The 20,583-nt window shown below is 38.4% G+C and overlaps 1 pseudogene across 1 annotated transcript; it reads right to left on the bottom strand.

Annotated features, from left to right (window-relative positions):
- Positions 1 to 6,800: 6,800 nt before the first annotated feature.
- Positions 6,801 to 7,522, bottom strand: LOC309821650 (protein FAM204A-like; annotated as a pseudogene). The gene has a single exon. The product of its transcript is annotated as a protein FAM204A-like (transcript).
- Positions 7,523 to 20,583: the final 13,061 nt, after the last annotated feature.

A 20,583-nucleotide genomic window follows, 5' to 3' on the forward strand; every position in this document is an offset into this window, starting at 1 on the left:
AGGAACTAGTTTTTGGCAAAATAAGCAACCATTAGAATGAAGAGATAGACTTTTTTTTGTCAGATATTCTGCACAATTAAATTTAATTTTGTTTGGAAACCTTAAGTTTCAGATTTTCTTATGAATGTTTGGGTATTTCCTCTGAAGCAAAGAGTGATTTCTAGTATTTACTTCATAAATAGGTCACTTACAAATGGTAGACTTAAAAATCAGCAGTAAATTCTGAATTTACATCCTGGCAGGTGAGAGAACCCAAACTATTTACTAACACAGCTCACTGCTGTTTCCATGGCAACAGAGGCCAGTTACTGTCAGCCTGGTCTCTTTGACGGTTGACTTCCACAGTGAACTCTGTGTGATGCTGCCAAATGCCTGGCTTCTGTGCTTCCTGTTCCAAGCAGTTGCTTCTTATTCTGAATACCAATGACTAGTCTATAAAGGCTGTGTCGTTCAATTCCCCTGAAGACGGGCCTGGGAGTCATATATGGAAAAGCAGTGAGCTTTTTGCCTGTAATGAATTAAAAACTATATGTAATTGGATTGTATTTTCCCTAACTAGCTATGCCAGTAATTTATTAATAATGTTACCTTGCTATTATTAGGCAGCTGGGCCTAAATGAGAAATGACAGCACATCGGTCATCAACTGTGTCAAATGCATTTTCAGGAAGGCTCACTGACTGGCTAGCCAGCATCGTCATGTAAATCCAAGTGATCGTGCACATGGTTGCCAGCAGAAAAATACATTTGCAACTGAAGTGCTTTTTAGCTATTTAAAATGTTCATATATTGATTGCTCTGAAATGGAGAAAAAGCAGCTGCCTGAAATGCCAGTGAAATGGCTGAGAAATTTAAAATGAGAGGAGAAAAAAAAATAAGAGCATTTGAATAGAGAAACAAGCTAAGCAGTTTTTGCTCTTTAGTAATGAAGAGTACTATGATTTTGAAGTTTTAGTTATGTGGTGGTTATCAGTGTAGAGAACTGGGATCCTCTCTGACTGGGTCACACCCTATACCAGGAATTTGAAGACCAGATTTGTTGTAATTATATTTCTCTCTAGAGCATAAGTTCCTTGAGGGTAGACTGTTTTCATGACTGCATTCCTGATAGCCAGCACAGGGCCTGACACACACTGAGTGCTCAATAAATATTTAATGAATTAAATGAAACTCAGTGAATCGCCTGCAAGAAGTTTTTGGTATTTAGGCCCATCAAGTTTCCTGGAAGAAGCTATTAGACTCTTCCTTTCATTAAAGAGCATATAGCTGACTACCATGACCCTCACTGCTAGGTATCTGCTGTGGAGCTTCTACAGGCAGGTACTTATGGTAGGAGACGCCACTCAAAGGCAGCTATTACCATCAGCATTTTTTCCCCAGCTAGTGGATACAATTAATCATAGCTTTTGGTGGCATCATTTGCCATTTCTGACTCTTTGATTGGCCATTCCCTCTACATTGTCACAGTCAAAGCTCCCAAGGGTTGTTTTATGTAGGCACTTGCGATGATGCTCTTCTTCTTGTGCCAGATTCTGTCCCTGGAGACTATTTTGTCTGCCTCATTTCCCCTAGCTGCCCCCCCCCCACTGCCCTTTGTACATTTGGCAATATCTGCAGTCATTTTTGATTGTCACAAGCTGGCAGGGGGGTGGGGTGGGATGGGGAGTGCTCCCAGCATTTAGTAAGTGAAGGCCAAGGATACTGCTAAACATCCTACAATGCACAGGATAGTCCTCACGACAAAGACCTTTTTGGCACAAAACGTCAACAGTGCCAAGGTTGAGGAAACCTGCTCTGGGGCTTCACGCTCTTTCACGGAACTTCTTCAGAACCTTTCTGAATTACACTCTATGCCTTCCTCATTTCCACTCTCCTCCCCTGCTTTTTTCCCCTTAGGTTTGGCTTATTTTCTTACGCTTTTAAAATTTGCTATCTTTACCTCAAGATGTTGCCACAGAGAGAGAGCCTGTCACTCGAGACTCTCACTTGTTTCTACCAGAGTCTGAACTCAGATACATAGTTATCTTGCCAGTAGCCTCAAATTCCAGAGGGTCGAAAGGCAAATATGCAAAATGAGTGCCAGGAATAATCAATCCTAAATATCCCATTGCTTTTAAGAGAGACATAAAAAAAAACCTGTACAAATATACCACATGGAGTTTTGAAGCTGCTCTATAAATAATAAATATTTTGTATTGTTCTAAATCTTTTCTCATTGTAGAGAAATTTTAAATTGGGTATTTGTGTATTACATCAAATTCTGGAAAGTGAATGTGGTTCAGTAATCTCAATAATATCATTCTTAGGATGGGTATTTTTTGTCTTTGAAAACTCCAGATTGATCTGAATAATATTATAGGTATTTTTTAAAAAAGAACTGAACATTTTTATTCTTGGATATGGGGCTCAAATTTTGGTTCTAACATGGAAAACTTAGATTATTGCACAGCAAACTTTAAGAAGGCAGTATTGATTGTCACTTGTTTAGTGATTTCAGTGACATTTGAAAGGAGGGAGGGAAACATTTCATCTTAAAATTCTTTACATATATTAACTAATTAAGCCTCATAACCTTCTTATAATAAGAAATGTATAGTATCTCTTTTGAAAGATTTGAACAGTGTTTACCATATAATATCCCAGTTTAGCAAATTCATGAACAGTGATTAAGGGTAGTGTTTCTGCTCTCAAATACTATAATTAAATCCTCTTCCCAGGTCCTTTCTTTGTAAGTAGTATAACAGTAATTTTTAGTTTTTGCCTTTAACCAGCTAGTCTTGATAGTTTAAGAGAAAGGAAATCTGGATAATAAATTTACAAAGTACTTAGATAAATTAATATTATACTACCATATCTATATGCTGCCAAAATCAAGTCTGTAATCTCTTTTCCTTTCAGTTTTTATTTAAAATACTTTAAAAAATTCCCTTTCATGAATATTCACATATTTAAAGTTGCAAAATGAGTAAGGTATTATTATTACTACTTTTATTCTGAAAAACTAATTTACTTATTTTAGGCTAGTTCCTATTTATTGCACTAACAAATTGCTTCAAATTGTAGACACATAACAAGGAGGTCATATCTCACAAGTAATCAAATAATTGGTAGGCCCTTCAGGTTTCTTTTTTTATAAGTAGAAATTTAGAGGTTACATTAGCACTGACTGTTAATATTGGCTTGATGGGGGGTGGAGGAAAGATGAAAATGTCTTTCTAGTTTTCCTATCCTCATTTCTCCAAATTTCTCATCTTTCCTACCTCTTCTCTCCATAAAGAAAAACAAAGAACTAAATCAAAACCACTCTGCCCATCATCTGTCTTAAGTTTTTGGAAGTTGAGTACAAAGGAAGAAGAAAACAAAAATAGAAGGGAAGGTGATGGGGAGTAAAAGTATATTTGGGTGAGTCACTGAGAGTTCAGGAACCAATATCCAGTTGGCTGTCTGAATTAAATTTGACCGTGCACTAATGGCCAGAAATAAGGCTTGTCAGTAACCATAATTAGGTTACAATAGGCAACCAATGTTTGCTAAGCATCTACCATGTGCTTGGCACTGAAATGCAGTGGAATACAGTTGCTACCCTCATGGAGCTCCCAGGGCAGGGGACAGTGGAGCAGTTCTTAGTTCAAGCACTTGGGTATTTAGTGTCTTCAAGGAGTGAAGGCATCATCGGGGAAGGGCTTCAGGTATTTACTTAGCACTCCAATCTTCCTCGTGGCTAGAGGAGGGTCTCAGTGGTGGTTAATGTGACAGCGGCTCGATTTATTTAAAAATTATAGAAAATTCATGGGACTTCCCTGGTGGTGCATTGGTTAAGACTCCACATTTCCACTGCAGGAGGTGTGGTTTCAATCCCTGGTCCGGGAACTGAGATCCCGCATGCCGTGCAGTACAGCCAAAAAAAAAAAAAAATTATAGAAAATTCAGACCTATTTATTCTATCATTGAGTTTTATTCTTATATTTTAAAAAGTTTGCTTAGTGTATGTATGACAAGATTTTGGGAGGAATTCAATAACGTTAATATTGATACAGCTCCTGCTCTAGAAATGTCCACAAACTCTTGGGGAACACAAACAAGAAAACAGAACATAATAACTGAGTGTGATGAATATTGTTATGGATAATCTAGAGTGCTGTGGAGGGGATCAGCAAAAACTTAGAGAGGAATTGACATCCAGGCTGAGTCTTACGAACAACATGGAGTTAAGCAAGTCCAGTGAGATTATGGGACTAGCATTCTTGGCAGATGGAACAGCTCAAACAAAGGCTTTGTACAAAAGAGAACAAACATAGTGAATCACTAGTGGTCCAAGTGACTACGGGTGGAGGTGAGGAGATGTCAGCCATGAGTCTGGAGAGATAAGAAGGAGCCAGGTCATGAAGGATGTTCTATGTCATTTTAGGGAACTTAGAATTTATCCAGACAAAAAGAGGGAGCCATTGCAAAGTGTATCAGAGGAAGGGGCCATTATAAGATTTATATTTTATACCTATCATGCTGGCTGCGTATTCCTGCAATGTAGGGAAAGGAATAGAGGCAAGATTAGAGATAGGAAAGATGGCTAAGACAATGATAACATTGGATAATGACTATGAAACTAATTACAGGGACAATATTCTCATCAGTAAATTCTCATCAGTAAACATTTTTTAAAATAAAATTATTTAAATATGTACACACATAAAACACTATATAACGTCTCTGTGTTTATAGTTTTTATATAATTATAAAGCCAACAGATTTACAAATTAAATACCAATCAAATTAAAATAATAAAGTTCAAATGAACATTAAATTAACGTGGTAGGTGGTGTGGTTCTGCTGAAAATAAATCCCTGGTATTAAGTTTTAGGGTAGAAAGGGTTTTTAAATTTTTGTTTCACTTGTTTACTTGATTCTTTGCATATGATGCACCATCATTTGAGTCATCAATATAGTTACTGGTTTCTTTTTCCTCTTTTAGAAACAAATTAGTTTCAAATGACAGTCTCTTTTTTTGATAACGCCCAAATGTAATTGTGTATCACATAGTATAATATTAAAAAATTAAAAATATTATTTAATAAAATATTATTCTTTACTGCATGTTGTTACTGTTAACCAGCTACTGCATACAAATATGGCATCTGTGCAAAAACCTTAGCTTATGACAAGTATATGGTGATGATCCAGCCCAGGTTTTTTTGTTTTCAACATTTGCTATATTGCTGTATATGATGCGATGCCTCAAGTATTTGCACCCTCCCTTCCTTTTTTGTTTCTGAACTACTGTGAAACTTGGGTTGGTACTGCAAACAGTGATGTCATTTAGTCTTTCGTTGACTTGGTTAATGATTTATATATCAGTTCAACTTTCCCATTAGCTCAGGATAATTAAAGAAAGTATTTTAACACCTATTTTTTTTATGGCATAAAATAAAAGTCTCAACTTATTAAATAACACAGAAAACTAAGCCTTATTCTATAAATATCTTTTTCATTTACAAAGTATGTTCATGATGTAGAAGTTCTATCTTTATAACTGGTAAAAAATTCAATATGGATGTAATGATATCTGATTGTTTTTGTATGATTTTGGAAACAAGCCTATCTCATTCATTCAAGAAATACTTACTGAGAGCCCACCCTGTGCCAGCAACTAAGGATACAAGTTGTATAAGAGAGACAAAGCAGCTAATTGAAGCCAAAGATGCTTATAACTCTTTAAAAATTAAATACCATACTTCAGTCAGTGGTTCTTAAAGTGTGGTACCTGGACCAGCAGCACTGGGATCACCTAGGAGTTTGTTAGAAATGCAAATGCTCAGGTCTCAACTCAAGCCTATGAATCAGAACCTCTGAGAGTGGGGCCCACCTTCAGTCTGTTTTACAAGCCCTCTGGGGGATTACCACTGCTTTGGCAGGTTGAGATTGATCTCTTCCAACACCAAGGATATAAGAAGACAATTTTTCTAGAGGCAGAGGTCCTAGGAATAGAATTTACAAAAAAGTGTTCTAAGGAATAATCAGAATTGCACATTCAGGGTCATCAAATGACTAAGATATAAGAAGTTCTTGTTATTGAAGAAGAAATGATAGTAGGAATTATTAAAAATTCTAACTTTAATGAGAATTTGACTGTGCTTTTCTTCTTAGAGTGGATTAGGTCCCTTGTCTTATCCAAGCCTTTGGCATGAGATTCCTTGTGCCATTAAATAGCTTATAGGCAAAGAAAATTATGTTTGCATTCCAGTTCTATGCTCACCAGTCAGTACTGCTCTTTAATTTTTCTCGTTTAAAAAAAAAATCTCATCTATTAGGGAAATTCCTACGTGGTTCTGTTCGGTTCCATTTTATCAGAAGCGTGAAGCTTTTCTTCATGTCCTACCTCACAAAAAGGGTCCATTTCTCCGTTTAGGGCAAAGTGTGCAGTGTAGGGCCACCCAGGGTTGGCTCCTTTTAGCTTCTTGGTGTTCCTTCAGATGGTCCTGTTCTTCCCTCCTACTTCTGAGGCCTCAGCCCTTCCTTCTTTTTTAGTTAGTCACTACTGAACTTTCTTCTCTGCTTCCCACAAATATGGCCTTAACTAATCTTTAGGAGCAGGAAGAAAAAAAGTGTGCATTGCAACCGAATTTTCTGTTTTGCATTTCCGTTAATACTTTTTTTTTTGATAATCAACTTCCAAATTTTATGCTTATCTTTTTCTATTTCCATCAGTTTCCCGACATAGTTAACATGAACAGGAAAATCTTTTCAGTAAATTGAGCAACTGAAGACTCAAGTGAAATCTCAAAGGTCTTGAAGAACTCTGGCAAGTCACATATATCCCATGTTGCTTTTGGTTTCTCACCTCTTCTTTGCTTCAAACCCCCAGGCAAGTTTCTTCTTTTTTTCAGCAGCCCATGAATTTTCAGCATCCTTTTTGGCTTTTACAAAGTTGTGGCAGGCAATCACTTTGGCAATTTTTGCACCAAGCTCTCGAGTAGCTACCTGATTGCTGAGTTCCTCAGCCTTCTCAATGTTCCACTCTTCCACAGCCTGGTCTATGCTCTTTTCAAGGCCCGACTTTGCAATTTTTTTCCTTTTAACAGGGGAGTCAAACCTATCGCTGACTCCAAAATACTGAGTAAGCTCCTTCCACTGGGTTTCACTTGAGGACTGTTCACTTTGAGATTCTTCATTCTTCAATTTACCTTTTCTGGAGCGTTTTCTTTTTTTCTTTCTGGATCTTGAAGTTGAGGTTTTCTGTTCAGAATGTTTTGTATGCAGTTCTTGAAATTTATTCCACATATTTAAGGGAATTCCAGAGAGACACTCTTCATATGCATTTACATTTGCTTCTGCTTCAGTTTTTGGTCCATCTGTAGGGATATCTGAGACCTCTGTGTTTGTAATGGTCCCATCTTCTTTACCTTCTTGTAAGTTAAGTTCAGAGCTCTCTACTGTGGCTTCATCATCAGAATTCAACTCAACATCACTTTAATTTAGGCCAGGAGGTAGCAGCCCACTCCACATCTTTTCTGCGGTCCATAGCTGGCCGTCCAGCAGCCATCTTAAGACCCCTGTTAATACTTTGAGTCTTTGTTTTGGTTTCTGTGTTGATCAGGGGAGGGCAAAAATAGTCTTTGGGTTATTAGTAAGAGAGAAAAGGAGGAAGGAAATGCTGAGAACATACAACTAGTAATATGAAGATATATATTGATGCCAGAAGGTATAATACGAAGAGATACATTATATCGTATCTTTTCTATTTCTTTTGTGTCATAATAGACAAATAATATACATTGGAGCCAGAGTTATTTTTCTAAACTATTCATTTGACAAATATTCTTTGAGCACTTACTATGTGCCAGAAACTGCAGTAGATGTTAGGGAGACAGTGGTGAACACAGGGAAAAATATCTTTGCCCTCATGAAGTTTATAGTGTAGTGAGCAAAACTGACCAAATACCTCCCCCCAAAACACATACATTAAAAGTAGAGCAAGTTAGATGGTGAAAAATTTTATGGTGAAATATAAAGCAGGGAAGGAGATTATGTCGGTCGGAGAATATGGGTTTACATGGGATAGCCAGGGAGGCCCTCCGTGAGAAGGGGACGTTTGAGCACAGACTTGAGGGAGTGAGGGAGCAAGTCAGACAGAATCTGGACAGTGTTCTCCAGGCAGAGGGAGCAGTCAGCACAAAGTCTCTGAGGCCTGGGGCAAGAGGGGAAAGTAGTAGGTGAAATCCCATGGACCTCACAGGTTAGTGAAGTTTTCGACTTTTTTTTTTTTAATTTAATTTATTTTTTATACAGCAGGTTCTTATTAGTCATACACTTTATACACATCAGTGTATACATGTCAATCCCAATCTTCCAATTAATCACACCACCACCACCACCCCCTGCCGCTTTCCCTGCTTGGTGTCCATACGTTTGTTCTCTACATCTGTGTCTCAATTTCTGCCCTGCAAACCGGTTCATCTGTACCATTTTTCTAGATTCCACATATATGTGTTAATATACGATATTTGTTTTTCTCTTTATGACTTACTTCACTGTGTATGATAGTCTCTAGATCCATCCACGTCTCTACAAATGACCCAATTTTTTCTTTTTTATGGCTGAGTAATATTCCATTATATATATGTACCACATCTTTATCCATTCATCTGTCAATAGAGTTTTTGACATTCATTCTTTGAAATTTCTCATTTCAAAGGTTCAATTTTTCATAATCAGGAGTTTCATTCATATATTTTTTAAAGGCTAGGGACATGTGTTCACTTTATTTGTTTATTTATTTATTTAAATTGGCTGCACTGCTTGCAGGATCTTAGCTCCCCAACCAGGGATCAAACGCAGGCCCCGGGCAGTGGAATCACAGAGTCCTAACCACTGGACTGCCAGGGAACTCCCCAGGTTGTTTTCTTTTTCTTTTTCTTTTTTTAAACATCTTTATTGAAGCATAATTGCTTTACATTGCTGTGTTAGTTGCTGCTGTATAACAAAGTGAATCAGCATTACATATACATATATCCCCATATCCCCTCCCACTTGCATCTCCCTCCCACCCTCCCTATCCCACCCCTCTAGGTGGTCACAAAGCACCGAGCTGATCTCGCTGTGCTATGTGGCTGCTTCCCACTAGCTATCTATTTTACATTTGGTAGTGTATATATGTCCATGCCACTCTCTCACTTCATCCCAGCTTACCCTTCCCCTCCCCGTGTCCTCAAGTCCGTTCCCTACATCTATGTCCTTATACCTGAACTGCCCCTATGTTTTTTAGAACCTTTTTTTTTAGATTCCATATATATTTGTTAGCATACGGTATTTGTTTTTCTCTTTCTGACTTACTTCACTCTGTATGACAGACTCCAAGTCCATCTACCTCATTACAAATGCTCAATTTTGTAAATTTTTATGGCTGAGTAGTATTCCATTGTATATATGTGCCACATCTTCTTTATCCATTCATCTGTCAATGGACACGTAGGTTGCTTCCCTGTCCTGGCTATTATAAATAGTGCTACAATGAACATTGTGGTACATGACTCTTTTTGAATTATGGTTTTTTCAGGGTATACGCCCAGTAGTGGGATTGCTGGATTGTATGGTAGTTCTATTTGTAGTTTTTTAAGGAACCTCCATACTGTTTTCAATAGTGGCTGTATCAATTTACATTCCCACCAACAGTGCAAGAGGGTTCCCTTTCCTCCACACTCTCTCCAGCATTTATTGTTGGTAGATATTTTGATGATGGACATTCTGACCAGTGTGACATGATAACTCATTGTAGTTTTGATTTGCATTTCTCTAATGATTAGTGATGTTGAGCATCCTTTCAGTCTGTATATCTTCTTTGGAGAAATGTCTATTTAGATCTTGTGCCCATTTTTGGATTGGGTTGTTCGTTATTTTGAGCTGCATGAGCTGCTTGTAAATTTTGGAGATTAATCTTTTGTCAGTTGCTTCATTTGCAAATATTTTCTTCCATTCTGAGGGTTGTCTTTTCCTCTTGTTCATTGTCTCCTTTGCTGTGCAAAAGCTTTTAAGTTTCATTAGGTCCCATTTGTTTATTTTTGTTTTTATTTCCATTTCTCTAGGAGGTGGGTCAAAAAGGATCTTGCTGTGATTTATGTCATAGAGTGTTCTGCCTATGTTTTCCTCTAAGAGTTTGATAGTTTCTGGCCTTACATTTAGGTCTTTAATCCATTTTGAGCTTATTTTTGTGTATGTTGTTAGGGAGTGTTCTAATTTCATTCTTTTACACATAGCTGCCCAGTTTTCCCAGAAAAGAGGCTGTCTTTTCTCCATTGTATATTCTTGCCTCCTTTATCAAAAATAAGGGGACCATATGTGCATGGATTTCTCTTTGGGCTTTCTATCCTGTTCCATTGATCTATATTTCTGTTTTTGTGACAGTACCAGACTGTCTTGATTACTATAGCTTTGTAGTATAGTCTGAGTCAGGGAGCCTGATTCCTCCAGCTCAGTTTTTCTTTCCCAAAGATTGCTTTGGCTATTCAGGGTCTTACGTGTTACCATACACAATGTGAAATTTTTTGTTCTACTTCTGTGAAAAATGCCATCGGTAATATGATAGGGATTGCATTGAATCTGTAGATTGCTCTGGGTAGTATAGTCATTTTAACAATGTTGATTCTTCCAATCCAAGAACATGGCATATCTCTCCATCTGTTTGTATCATCTTTAATTTCTTTCATCAGTGTCTTATAGTTTTCTGCATACAGGTCTTTTGTGTCCTTAGGTAGGTTTATTCCTAGGTATTTTATTCTTTCTGTTGCAGTGGTAAATGGGAGTGTTTCTTTAATTCCTCTTTCAGATTTTTCATCATTAGTGTATAGGAATGCAAGAGATTTCTGTGCAGTAATTTTGTTTCCTGCTACTTTACCAAATTCATTGATTAGCTCTAGTAGTTTTCTGGTAGCGTCTTTAGGATTCTCTATGTATAGTATCATGTCATCTGCAAACAGTGACAGCTTTACTTCTTCTTTTCCAATTTGGATTCTCTACATTTCTTTCTCTTCTCTGATTGCTGTGGATAAAACTTCCAAAACTATGTTGAATAATAGCAGTGAGAGTGGGCAAACTTGTCTTTTTCCTGATCTTAGTGGAAATGGTTTCAGTTTTTCACCATTGAGAATGATGTTTGCTGTGTGTTTGTGATATATGGCCTTATTGTGCTGAGGTAAGTTCCCTTATGCCTACATTCTGGAGCGTTTTTATCATAAATGGGTGTTGAATTTTGTCGAAAGCTTTTTCTGCATCTATTGAGATGATCATATGGTTTTTATCCTTCACTTTGTTAATATGGTGTATCACATTGATTGATTTGCATATTTTGAAGAATCCTTGCATCCCTGGGATAAACCCCAGTTAATCATGGTGTATGATCCTTTTAATGGGCTGCTTGATTCTGTTTGCTAGTATTATGTTGAGGATTTTTGCGTCTATGATTATCAGTGTTATTGGCCTGTAGTTTTGTTTTTTTGTGACATCTTTGTCTGGTTTTGGTATCAGGGTGATGGTGACCTCATAGAATGAGTTTGGGAGTGTTCCTCTCTCTTCTATATTTTGGAAGAGTCTGAGAAGGATAGCTGTTGGCTTTTCTCTAAGTGTTTGATAGAATTTGCCTGTGAAGCCATCTGGTCCCAGGCTTTTGTTTGTTGGAAGATTTTTAATCACAGTTTCAATTTCAGTGCTTGTGATTAGTCTGTTTATATATTCTATTTCTTCCTGGTTCAGTCTCAGAAGGTTGTGCTTTTCTAAGATATTGTTCATTTCTTCCAGATTGTCCGTTTTATTGGCATATAATTGCTTGTAGTTATCCATCCTGATTCTTTGTATTTCTGCAGTGTTCGTTGTTACTTCTCTGTTTTCATTTCTAATTGTCTTGATTTGAGTCTTTTTCCTTTTTTTCTTGATGAGTCTGGAAATAGTTTATCAATTTTGCTTATCTTCTCAAAGAACCAGCTTTTAGTTTTATTGATCTTTGCCATTGTTTCCTTCATTTCTTTTCTTTTTCCTTTTTTTTTTTTTTTTTTTTTTGTTTGCATTTCACGGGCCTCTCACTGTTGTGGCCTCTCCCACTGCGGAGCACAGGCTCCAGTCGCGCAGGCTCAGAGGCCATGGCTCACGGGCCCAGCCGCTCTGTGGCATGTGGGATCTTCCCAGACCGGGGCATGAACCCGTGTCCCCCGCAACAGCAGGTGGACTCTCAACAACTGCGCCACCAGGGAAGCCCCCTTCATTTCTTTTTCATTTATTTCTGATCTGGTATTTATGATTTCTTTCCTTCTGCTAACTTTAGGGGTTTTTTTGTTCTTCTTTCTCCAGTTGCTTTAGGTGTAAGTTTAGGTTGTTTATTTGAGATTTTTCTTGTTTCTTGAGGCAGGAATGTATTTGTTATAAACCTCCCTCTTAGAACTGCTTTTTCTGCATCCCATAGGTTTTGGGTTGTCGTGTTTACATTGTCATTTCTTTCTAGGTATTTTTTGATTTCTTCTTTGATTTCTTCAGTGATCTCTTGGATATTTAGTAGCATATTGTTTAGCCTCCATGTGTTTTTATTTTTTACAGATTTTTTCTGTAATTTATATCTAGTCTCATAGCATTGTGGTCGGAAAAGATACTTGATACGATTTTAATTTTGTTAAATTTACCATGGCTTGATTTGTAACTCAAGGTATTATCTATCCTGGAGAATGTTCCATAAGCACTTGAGAAGAAAGTGTATTCTGTTGTTTTTGGATGGAATGTCTTATAAATAACAATTAAGTCTATCTTGTTTAATGTATCATTTAAAACTTGTGTTTCCTTATTTGTTTTCATTTTGGTTGATCTGTCCATCGGTGAAAGTGGGTTTAAAGTCCCCTACTATTATTGTGTTACTGTCGATTTCCCCTTTTATGGCTTTTAGCATTTGCCTTATGTATTGAGGTGCTCCTATGTTGGGTGCATAAATATTTAGAATTGTTATATCTCCTCTTGGGTTGATCTCTTGATCATTATGTAGTGTCCTTCTTTATCTCTTGTAATAGTGTTTATTTGAAATTCTATTTTGTCTGATATGAGTATTGCTACTCCAGTTTTCTTTTGATTTCCATTTGCATGGAATATCTTTTTCCATCCCCTCACTTTCAGTCTGTATGTGTCCCTAGGTCTGAAGTGGGTCTCTTGTAGACAGCATATATATGGGTCTTGTGTTTGTATCCATTCAGCCAGTCTATGTCTTTTGGTTGGAGCATTTAATCTGTTTACATTTAAGGTAATTATTGATATGTATGTTCCTATTACCATTTTCTTAATTGTTTTGGGTTTGTTATTGTAGGTCATTTCCTTCTGTTGTGTTTCCTGTGTAGACAAGTTCCTTTAGCATTTGTTGTAAAGCTGGTTTGGTGGTGCTAATTCTCTTAGCTTTTGCTTGTCTGTGAACATTTTAATTTACCTCTCAAATCTGAATGAGATCCTTGCTGGGTTGAGTAATCTTGGTTGTAGGTTTTCCCCTGTCATCACTTTAAGTATGTCTTACCACTCCCTCTGGCTTGTAGAGTTTGTGCTGAAAGATCAGCTGTTAACCATTTGGTGATTCCCTTTAGTGTTATTTGTTGCTTTTCCCTTGCTGCTTTTAATATTTTTTTTGTATTTAATTTTTGATAGTTTGATTGATATGTGTCTTAGTGTGTTTCTCCTTGGATTTATACTGTATGGGACTCTCTGTGATTTCTTGACTTGATTGACTATTTCCTTTCCCATAGTAGGGAACTTTTCAACTGTAATCTCTTCAAATATTTTCTCATTCCCTTTCTTTTTCTCTTCTTCTTCTGGGGTCCCTATAATTCGAATGTTGGTGTGTTTAATGTTGTCCCAGAGGTCGCTGAGACTGTCTTCAATTCTGTTCATCCTTTTTTCTTTATTCTGCTCTGCAGTAGTTATTTCCACTATTTTATCTCCTAGGTCACTTCTCCATTCTTCTGCCTCAGGTATTCTGCTATTGTTTCCTTCTAGAGAATTTTTAGTTTCATTTATTGTGTTGTTCATATTTGTTTGTTTGCTCTTTAGTTCTTCTAGTTCCTTGTTAAACATTTCTTGTACTTCCCTCATTCTATTTCGAAGATTTTGGATCAACCGTACTATCATTACTCTGAATTCTTTTCAGGTGGACTGCCTATTTCCTCTTCATTTGTTTGGTCTGGTGGGTTTTTACCTTGTTCCTTCATCTGCTGCATTTTTCTCTGTCTTCTCATTTTGCTTAACTTACTTTTTTGGAGGGTCTCCTTTTTGCAGACTGCAGGTTCGTAGTTCCCATTGTTTTTGGTGTCTGCCCCCAGTGGGTGACATTGTTTCATTGGGTTGTGTAGGCTTCCTTATGGAGGGGACTGGTGCCTGTGTTCTGGTGCATGAGGCTGAATCTTGTCTTTTTGGTGGGCGGGACAGTGTCCAGTAGTGTGTTTTGGGCTGTTTGTGAAGTTAGTATGATTTTAAGCAGCCTCTCTGCTAATGGGTGGGGTTGTGTTCCTGTCTTAGTAGTTGTTTGGCATAAGGTGTCCAGCACTGGAGTTTGATGGTCCACTGCCTCAATTTGGGATGATTCGTTGTTTATTCAGGTATTCCATAGATGCAGGGTACATCAAGTTGATTGTGGAGATTTTATCTGCTGCTCTGAGGCTACATGGAGAAATTTCCCTTTCTATTCTTTGTTTGCACAGCTCCTGGGGTTCAGCTTTCGATCTGGCCCAGCCTCTGGTTAAGGTCACCTGACAACGTCTGTTCTTTGCTCAGAGAGGACGGGGTTAAAGGAGCAGCTGATTAGGGGGTTCTGGCTCACTCAAGTTGAGGGGTGGGAGTGGTACGAAATGTAGGGTGAGCCTGCAGAGGCAGAGACCGGCGTGAGGTGCGCTGTGTGTTCTCCTGGGGAAGTTGTCCCTGGCTCACGGGACCCTGGCAGTGGCGGGCTGCACAGGCTCCCAGGAGGGGAAGTGTGGATAGTGACCTGTGCTTGCACACAGGCTTTTTGGTGGCTGCAGAAGCAGCCTTAGCATTTCAGGCCCGTCTCTGGTGTCCGCGCTGGTAGCTGTGGCTTGCGCCAGTCTCTGGAGCTTATTAGGTGGTGCTCTGAAACCCCTCTTCTCGCGCACCCCGAAACAATGATCCCTTGTCTCTTAGGCAGTTCCACACTTTTTCCTGGAGTCCCCTCAGGCTAGCTGTGGTGCACCTGCCCCCTTCAGGCTATGTTCACGCAGCCAACTCCAGTCATCTCCCTGGGATCTGACCTCCGAAGCTGGAGCCTCAGGTCCCAGCCCCCACCCGCCCCAGCGGATGAGCAGACAAGCCTCTCGGGCTGGTGAATGCTGGTCGGCACCAATCCTCTGTGCAGGAATCTCTCCACTTTGCCCTCTGCACCCCTGCTGATGTGCTCTCCTCTGTGGCTCCGAAGCTTCCCCCCATCCCCCATGTCCACCAGTGAAGGGGCTTCCTAGTGTATGGAAAATTTTCCTCCTTCACAGCTCCCTCCCAGAGGGGCAGGTCCCGTCCCTATTCTTTTGTCTCTGTTTTTTCTTTTGCCCCACCCAGGTACGTGGGGAGTTTCTTGCCTTTTGGGAAGTCTGAGGTCTTCTGCCAGCGTTCAGTAGGTGTTCTATAGGAGCTGTTCAACATGTAGATGTATTTGTGGGGAGGAAGGTGATCTCCATGTCTTACTCTGCCGCCATCTTGAAGATCCTCCCCCAAGGTCTTTTTATATCTTCCATTTCTCTCGCCATTATGTACATACCTTTTCTATGTACTGGAGCACATTTATAAAATTCATAAAATCTGCCTTAAGGTCTTTGCCTACTAATTCCACCTTTTCTGCCATTCCTTGCCTGTTTCTATTGATTGATTTTTCTTCTCCTGCTTAGGAGTCATAGTTTTCTGCTCTGCATATCTGGTAATTCTTATTGGATACAGAATATTTTGAACATTGTGTTGTTTTATTCTTTGTTAATGTAGACATGAAAGCCAGGTAGATAGAAGTGTTGGGCCTGGTTTTAGCACGTGATTAGGCTACTTTGGATCATACTGACACTTTCAAATATTGCTTTTGTGCTTTATTTTGGTGGGTCCACAGCAGCCTTTAATTTAGGGATAATTTAACTGACTACACAGGTGATACCCTTCTGAGGATTCTATCCAAGTTCCATGGATTATCAACATTTTCCTCTCTGGCCCATGAAAAGACAAACTATTCCCAGCCTGGCTTGAGTTCTAATAATTTCTTCAGGTGGGTCTTTCCACAGTTGTGTGGAGTGTTAACCCAGATGTGTGGTGATCAGCACCTGGCAAAGCCTCAAAGGGCTTTCTCTTCAGATTCCAGAGCTCTTTATCTGCAGCTCCCCCTTCCTGCTACCCTGTCCCAGGAATTCTAGCTGCCTCAGCCTCCCTGAACTCTCATCTCCTGCCCTGCAACAGACTGTGAGACCCTGAGCTTCCTTAGATTTTTCCTTCCCTGTGGCTCTAAAGCTGCCTCCAATAATTTGGCAATAATTTGGAGAAAATAAAAAGATCACTTCATTTGTTTTTCTTCTCTCATCAGTCACAGTCTTGCTCTGGCTGTTGTCCAATGTCAGAAAATACTTATTTTCACATATAGATCTTTTTTTTTTCTTTTAAGCAGGAGAGCAGTACTCTTGGCTGTTAATCCCTCATGGGGAGAAACAGAAGTCCTAGTATAACTTCTGACTGCCAAACACATGGGCTAATTAAAAGCTTCTCAGACCCTAACCTGTTTATATTTATATGTGAACTCTGGCCCACACTTAAAAACCTATATACAGTGGAAGTATAAATTCTGCCATGGGTTTTGGGTTGGGTTATCGCAGAGTAAACCCAGAGACAGTGATTTAGGTGCAGAGTAATTCATTTGTCAGGCGATCCCAAGGAACACAAATGGAGGAGAGGGGGAAGGGAAAGACAACGCTAAACGGTGTGTTATCAATTCACTCACCAGATATAACAAAGGGCTCAGTCCTGCAGAGGAACTCGGGAGATAGAATAGATTTAGCATATCTCAGAGCTATCACAACCAGGGAGTAAGGAAGCTGGGTATATATCTCTCAGCTCCTCATCCATCATTTGTTGGGAGGTGCTTCTTTGAGTGTTGATTCTCTGCACTCCTGGTTTGTTCTCCATGCATATTGAGCACATTCCCTGTAGCCAGAGAAAAGCCCTCAGGCCTTCAGGTGTTCACAAGCTTCATGATGTGAAGGTGAAAGCTAAGGGGATGTAAGTGGGTACCAGTAATGTTACTAGCACCAGAAAAAGATGTAAATTAAACTCATAAAGCAGAAGTGTTCTTCTTTCAACCCAGCAAACTAAAAAGAGCTGACCTAATAGATGCAGGCTTCTGTCAATTGTCTCTTCCTTTTGTAATAATAGAGAATATTCTCTAAGTTTTTATTTCTCAAAAGTGCAGGAAACTCACAAGGAATGAATAACTCTGCATATTTGATATTTCCATATACTTGAAAATTTGACCTTCTAAGTAATGACATTTTGATATATTAATTTTTTATAGAAATACATCCATACTTTATAAATAGAGGACATGAAATAGATTTGAGATTTTGTTGGGGACTCTGATTTTATTTAATATTGTGTACTGAAACCATAAACACAGTTGCCTTTGTAGATGTGGAGGGAAGGAAATTTAGGATAGATCGGTACCTTGGTAGTAGCTTTCTTGACAAAACATCTCATGCCACCTTAGTTTTATGCATTTGTACCTTTCTCATAACAGGAGGAATGTAGTGTGACAGCCTGGGCAGGGAAACAATACTAGTGAGTTACGCAAAAAATAGTCATGAGATCACAGATACCACAGCCCTCTCTGAAGTGGTTTCACTGCCCCTCTCACCCCCAAGTTATCTCCTTTGCTAAAGCTGTCCCCACCCTCTGACTTGTCAGTGCTGTTCACAACACAACTATTATTACTGCTGTACCACAAACACACTTGATCCCAAGAATCACTTCATTCATTTACTCAAATACTTTTTCCTCCAATATTTTGTTGACAGAATTAAATGAGGATTATGCTTTGACATTTTAAGAATGGTGCTGGAGATTCAGAGGGAAGGATTATATTTTCTTAATAGTCATGGAAGTCAATATCATAGTACCCTTTTTTGGACCTCACGCAGTTGCACACATTTCTGTATAGTCCTCTAAAGTTTTTATTAGAAATAGAATACTGGAAACAATTTAAAAAAGAGAATTCTAACTTTAATCACAAGATATTGAAAACTTTGCAAGATTCCTGATGAATTGGTCAAATTTCTTATAAGTATTCTTCAGAATCAGCAACCCTGTTAAATCTGAGAAGTAAGTTTTTCTCTCCATGGGCTCCATTAGTGAAAGGACATTGTGGCTTAGGAAGATTTGAAAAAAGGTCTGATGTAATGGTGGTCTTCCCTGAAGGAAGCATGATTGCCTGGAGTTTTTTTTTTTCACTGTAAGCATAAAAATTTATAAAATCATTAAGAAAAAAAGTATATGGCTATCCATATATTTATTTACATTTGACTCCCAATTATTTTATTTTATAAGAATTTGTAGCATTAACCCTTGAAAATTAATTTGTTTTTCCTTCTCCTGCTTTAACCCAAGGGCATTTGGTTCCTTGGAATCCTTTCAGTTTGGAAGCTGGCAAGTACCAGTGCAATGGAATGTCATAGAGAAGAGAGCCAGTACTTAGAAATGAATTATCTGAAAAACTAAAAATTTACACTGAAATGCTATAATTTACAAGTTTTTCATCCCAACATCTAGCCTTCCCATGCCACGTCTCAGTTTGAAATGTCAAAGCTAAATGCATTTCTTAAAAAAAAAATGTGTAAAGCTCAGTCGACTGCCTTTACTCACATAAAAACTTGTACTTTTTCTGTAACTATTGGGCCAATGATGAGGTATGCTTCGACATTTTAACTAAGAACCATTCATCAAAACATCGCATTCTGCTTCTTCAGTATAGGCCAGTGAGATGTGTAATGCGGCTACTTAGAATTGGCTGACTAAGGACTTTTAAAGCATTTCGACAGCTGCTTTTTTGAAGTACTGCTTTTACACAGATAGATCATAACCCTTGCTAGATTGAACTCTGTAAGGGAAGTGACTGTGTTTTTTTTGCTTGTTATATCCCCAGGACCCAATATGGTGCTGAGATGTCAATAAATATTCAGTGAACAGATGATTTAAGTCCCAGATTCCTCCTTTTTTATTTTGAATTTAATTTTATTTATTTTTTTATACAGCAGGTTCTTATTAGTCATCGATTTTATACACATCAGTGTATACATGTCAATCCCAATCTCCCAATTCATCCCACAACCACCAACCCACTGCCCACCACTTTCCCCCCTTAGTGTCCATACATTTATCTCTACATTTGTGTCTCAATTTCTGTCGTGCAAACCGGTTCATCTGTACCATTTTTCAAGGTTCCACATATATGCATGAATATATGATGTTTGTTTTTCTCTTTTGGACTTACTTCACTCTGTATGACAGTCTCTAGATCCATCCACATCTCTACAAATTACCCAATTTTATTCATTTTTATGGCTGAGTAATATTCCATTGTATATATATACCACATCTTCTTTATCCATTTGTCTGTTGATGGGCATTTAGGTTGCTTCCATGACCTAGCTAATGTAAATAATGCTGCAGTGAACATTGGGGTGCATGTGTCTTTTTGAATTATGGTTTTCTCTGGGTATATGCCCAGTAGTGGGATTGCTGGGTCATATGGTAATTCTATTTTTGTTTTTTAAGGAAACTCCATACTGTTCTCCATAGTGGCTGTATCAATTTACATTCCCACCAACAGTGCAAGAGGGTTCCCTTTTCTCCACACCCTCTCCAGCATTTGTTGCTTGTAGATTTTCTGATGATGCCCATTCTAACTGGTGTGAGGTGATACCTCATTGTAGTTTTGATTTGCATTTCTCTAATAATTACTGGTGTTGAGCAGCTTTTCATGTGCTTCTTGGCCATCTGTATATCTTCTTTGGAGAAGTGTCTATTTAGGTCTTCTGAGCATTTTTGGATTGGGTGGTTTGTTTCTTTAATATTGAGCTGCATGAGCTGTTTATATATTTTGGAGATTAACCCTTTGTCTGTTGATTTGTTTGCAAATATTTTCTCCCATTTTGAGGTTGTCTTTTCATCTTGTTTATGGTTTCCTTTGCTGTGCAAAGCATTGAAGTTTCATTAGGTCCCATTTGTTTATTTTTCTTTTTATTTCCATTACTCTAGGAGGTGAATCAAAAAGATCTTGCTGTGATTTATGTCAAAGAGTGTTCTTCCTGTGTTTTCCTCTAAGAGATTTATAGTGTCCGGTCTTACATTTAGGTCTCTAATCCATTTTGAGTTTATTTTTGTTAGGTGTTATTTTATGGTGTTAGGGAGTGTTCTAATTTCATTCTTTTACATGTAGCTGTCCAGTTTTCCCAGCACCACTTATTGAAGAGACAGTCTTTTCTCCATTTTTATCCTTGCCCCCTTTGTCATAGATAAGTTGACCATAGGTGCGTGGGTTTATCTCTGGGCTTTC

Source organism: Grampus griseus (assembly GCF_964374135.1).
Source record: "Grampus griseus genome assembly, chromosome: 4".
NCBI classification, from domain to species: domain Eukaryota; kingdom Metazoa; phylum Chordata; class Mammalia; order Artiodactyla; family Delphinidae; genus Grampus; species Grampus griseus.